This window comes from Wasmannia auropunctata, unplaced genomic scaffold (genome assembly GCF_000956235.1).
Source record: "Wasmannia auropunctata unplaced genomic scaffold, wasmannia.A_1.0 LD336004.1, whole genome shotgun sequence".
In the NCBI taxonomy this organism is placed as follows: domain Eukaryota; kingdom Metazoa; phylum Arthropoda; class Insecta; order Hymenoptera; family Formicidae; genus Wasmannia; species Wasmannia auropunctata.
Genome location: NW_012026886.1, coordinates 437043 through 442218, shown reverse-complemented (window position 1 = coordinate 442218; position 5176 = coordinate 437043).

Sequence of the window (5176 nt, the reverse complement as noted above, 5' to 3'; positions counted from 1 at the left end):
GAGGAAGGGGACGCGAGACGGCTATCGTCCACGATTTCCGGTTACGTGCTGAAACGCAATTATGATCTCTCTCTCTCTCTCTCTCTCTCTCTCTCTCTCTCTCTCTCTCTCTCTATCTCTCTTCTCTATACGATGCGTCGGACTTCGTGGGGTACAGTCGCGATTAAAGAGATCCGAAAGAGCGACTTCGCATTACGCGGTAGGTATAAGAGCGCAGCTGCGGCTTATAAACCGCGCATATATAAATGAGGGCTCGTCCTCTCCCCTCCTCCCCCCCCCCCCGCGTGGCCATAGCGGATTACGCTCGTTTTTAATTTCCCTTCGCGTTTTATCTCGCTTTCATTATTCTGCTCTCTCTCTCTCTCTCTCTTTCTCTCTCTCTCTCTCTCTCTCTCTCTCTCTCTCTCTCTCTCGTTTTACGCGTCGTATCGCATCGAAAGCGAGCGGAGCGGCGACGAGCGGTCTTCCGCGCGTCCGCGGGGGCGAAAACGCGTGGACGCGGACGCGGATGGGAACCGCGAGCGGATATAACCAACGGGACGATAATGAAGCACATAATACGCGAGTCACCGGAAAGCGGGCGCGAGTAATTAAACGCGACGCGCGGCTTAATGAAACGCAACGAATGCGAAGTCACGTATTTTTAAGGGACGCGATTAACGCTCGCGCGTCTCCGCGCCGCGAAGATAAGCGTCGCGGGGCGCATAAAGCGGCGGATTTATGCACGGGCGCGGGCTAATTGATGTAAACGTATTAGCTCCTCCGCCGCGAGTCCGCTGTAATGGCCGTATCACACTGGCGACTCGCGGCTGCGATTGCGATTCCTTCTTGGCCGATCTGAAGAAAGATCGCAGTCGCTGATCGCTGCTTTCCGATTGGCCAAGAAGGAATCGCAATCGCAGTCGCAATCGCAGTCGCAGCCGCGAATCGCTAGTGTGATACGGGCCTTAAAGAGGATTGGGTATATACGCTGCGAAGATCGCGCCCGTTGCTAAACGCTAAATTCCACCGTTTTCATCGATCACTTTTCACGATGGGAGGGGGGGGGGAGCGGGAAAGGAGCGTGTCCACTATCCTGTCTCTTTTAATACAGTCAGTCGCTTATGTTGTAACGAATGAGAATTTAATTTATCTACAAATATTGCCGCACGGAGGATAACTTCGGCGAATATATCTTCGAGTATTTTCAAATGTCGAGTGTTGATCTGTACGTAACTGTAGGATAAACACGGAATATTAATGGGGATGTGATTAATTCCTGTCCTCTCGCCGAGATGATTAATTATCGGTTTATTAGATATTCACAGAAGAGATTGAGACGCGGGATGATTTCCAGGATGCCGTTCGGATACACGCAGACCTCCGCCGCATATGTTTAAAATATGTTTTACGAAAGTTATCATTTATGCTAATCTTTTACGACACCCAAAGGGTGCTATAACCCAAAAATTAGTAAAATAAAGCTGCCCTAATTCTTCGCGGAGAGGTACGTTGGTTGCTATTTTGCGAAAATCCGTAGAAAAAAATTTGGCTGTAAACAACTCTTAGTGTCATAAAAATTTTACCGTAGCAGTTTACCACTATATTTCTAGGATTTTGGTAAAAATAAGGATTTGCTCGAGTGTAACACATCTAAAACAATAACGTAAAATATAACTATAATAACTATTGTATATAACTATCATTTATATATATATATATATATATATATATATATATATATAAAACAGTTATATAATAGTTATATTACACTAATTAAATAATTACACAAATATATATAATTATTTAATATATAATTAGTGTAATAGAATTAATATAAATACATTACAGTACATTCGTTTATCGCAAATGAGTGTTTTCGAACAGCGCACCGACGACAGTTTGCGCCGCTAAAATACCAGTTTGACGGACCATGAACGAGTCTATGTAAACTTCGCGTAATGCAAATAACGGACACATTTAATTTATGAAAAGCTCGCAGCCGCGTCTGCGAGTATAATAGTAGAGAAAAATTAAGGCCACGCGAGAATCCCCCGAGGCGCATTTCTCGGGAAAATCTGTCTGTGTAAAATTGCGATACCGAAAAGTTCGCGCGCGGCTATTCGGCTTAAGACCTTTGTTCGCTGTTTCATTGTTATTATTTGTTTTTATTGGCGATCGCTTTCCCGCGAGACTGACGGCCAGAGATTGGAGCTATTGAAACTTTTTTTTATCAGAGAGCGCGGTGTCTCTTCGTTCTCGCTGCGCCGCTTCCGCCGTAGTTCGAGAGCGACTCGAGAGAGAGAAGGAGCATTGCGATGCATTTTCACTTTTCATTATGCGCTCATTCGAAGCGCGTCGATGTGAAAAACTAATTTTATCTTCGAGGGTCGAAGTAATTCAAGCCACCTCCGCTCATACCCGATCAGATCGTCGTTCGACAGATCTGTCGTTTGAATGGAATTTAATTTCTTTTCTGCAGTTTCAGTTACTTCCGCCTTCGAGGCTTGCATTTTCACCGCGAAATTTTTCACGCCGATTGAATAAATTTACCTTGGCATCGTTTCTTTCTCTTTTTCAGACAGCGAGCGACGAACTGTTTGGGCTACGTGACCAAACTGGCTGGCGCGACACAATGTAGGTGCGCGGCATAACGTCTCTCTCCTCTCCCTCCGCCCACTCTCGAAACGAATAAAAATAACCGTATACAACATCTTCGAAGGGCAATATGTTGGTAGTACGATGAGATTTCGAGGAAAAGAATCTCGCGCGCCAGACGCATAAACGTTCTGTCTCGAAAGCAGCAATAAATTCTAAAAGTTTCGTACTTTCTGTGTCATAAAGTGGTTTTGCCATCAGTATATTAAAGTGATTGTCACTCTAATTTGAGTGAATGCGGACGCTCATACAAAGATCAACTAATAAAATGACCACAGTGAAATTTCCCACTCGAAATTATAGAGAAGTAGGGATTATCGTATACATAGTTTTATACATCGTGCAAATAATGTTTTAATTTCATTGTACCTTTTACGTTGTAATGTTTTATTAATTGTACTTTATTGTAATCGTATTACATTCGTTACTTTTAACCGCGTAAAAATGAACTACTAGTGTCGTGAAAAAACTACTGAAATGTAGTAGTGGCACTGCTGGTGAAATAGCAGTGACACTACTACATTTCAGTAGTTTTTTCACGACACTAGTAGTTCATTTTTACTAAATTTGCATTCTGCATTTGCGGGTGGGCATAGCAGCAGTATTAATGACGCCTTACATTTTGTGTTCTTCTATATAAATAATTTCTGTAACAGTATGGCTACACAATAAATAAATTAAATATACTGAAGCAACCATAGAGAAGTGGAAATGGTCCAATCCAATTTCTATATAGACAATGGCACTAACTTAAAGTACTACTCTCTTTACCAGAGAATCGCTGATTAGCTAATGCTGTTTCGCTACCATACTGTTTTACTATTTACTATAAAGAAAGAATCGAAGATACAATTTTTGTATTGCTTTCTTTTTCTCCGTTGGGCTACAGTTTATAGGGAAGACTCGCTCCTGTTCTATAAAGTTCATTCAGTACTTACTATAAAATTCACTTGATACAGGTGTAGAGTGTGACCATCAGGGGATCAACCATTATGGCAGTGTACATTTCAATAAAAATATATTTTGACAGTACAATACTATAGCATTACGCTATCAATACATAGCAATATATAGCAATACATTAGAGGTGTGCGGATCAATCATTTGCATGGTCGAATCGAATCGAATCGAATTTTTTATAACATGTTCGAAATCGAATCAAATCTGAAATTTTCACTTCGAATCAAATCGAATTGAATCCGAATCAAATTTTCCCAGATTAACATTACACGTTAATTTAAACGTAATAAATGTCAAAATTTATGATTTAGATTATTTTACGCAATGATTTAAGCAAACTGAAGGCCTGTTTTCGATTTACATCTCATTACAAAGGATCATGATCTTATGTGATATTTTGAACTAGAAAATATTAATAATATATGTATACACGAATAGTTAGAATGCTTTCGAATATTTTATTAATCTATATGAATACATTACATATATCAAAAATACTTATTTATTAGATAAGAATAATTGGTCGCGCGAGAGATGTAAATGAACCAAATAAAATAGGCAATCGATTCGAAATCGAACCATTGTTGATTCAAAATTCTCGAACTATTCGATTTCGAATCTTGCTGATTCGAAAACGAACTTGTTCGATTCTCTCTCTCTCTCTCTCTCTCTCTCTCTCTCTCGATTCGAATTCGAATTATTCGCACACCTCTACAATACATTAGCAATACTTGGCAATATTGTACACAATAGGCAGCAATACATAATGTAATAAATGGCAGTACACGAGATAATGGATGGCGATATTACTGACAATACGAAAGCAGCACAACAGCAATGCTAGCAATAAAGTGTGTTCTATTGTCATAATTAGCAATCACTGTACATCTTTTTAGTATAATAGTTGATCCCTCGAGAGGGACATAATTCACTGCTATATGGATACTGATCTCCGAAAGGAATGCACTTTTACTCGGATGAAGTGCGATTTCACAATTATAGAGTATACAATTTCATTTTTTGTTACACTTTGTATTCGAGCCATATTTAGCCCATTTTTCACCCTTCGAGTTTTGGAGAGTATAAATTGCGAGAAAAGCTACATCCGTGTGCTACTCGCATCCGCCGTACCTATCTGAACCAAAAGGTTCGTTGTTTATGAAAACCTGGACCCTGCCGCTATATCGCGGGGCAAACTGCGCGGTTTTCGAGTTTACGGTATTTCATTTAAGCGACATGTCCACCTCCTTTTTTTTTTGGAGGAGACGCGGGGGGTCCTTTTACTAACGGCAGCCGTACGTTTCTCCGGCGGCGACGACCGAATGGCTGTTTACCGCAGATGTTTCCCCCTTTTTACGAGGACGTTCTCCCAGCATCCAGAGTTTTTCCACATTTTCGCCCGGAAGGGAACCTTCCGTTAGTTCGCGGGGTGGTTTTCTCGGATGGTAGTCAATAGAAACACGTTACTGTTGCGCCGCTAATGCCAATGGGTCACTCAACACGGCGCTGTCTCTTGTCACACAACTCTTTTTTACGATACCCATAACATTAACGCGCGTTGAGAGAAAGGTGTCATTGT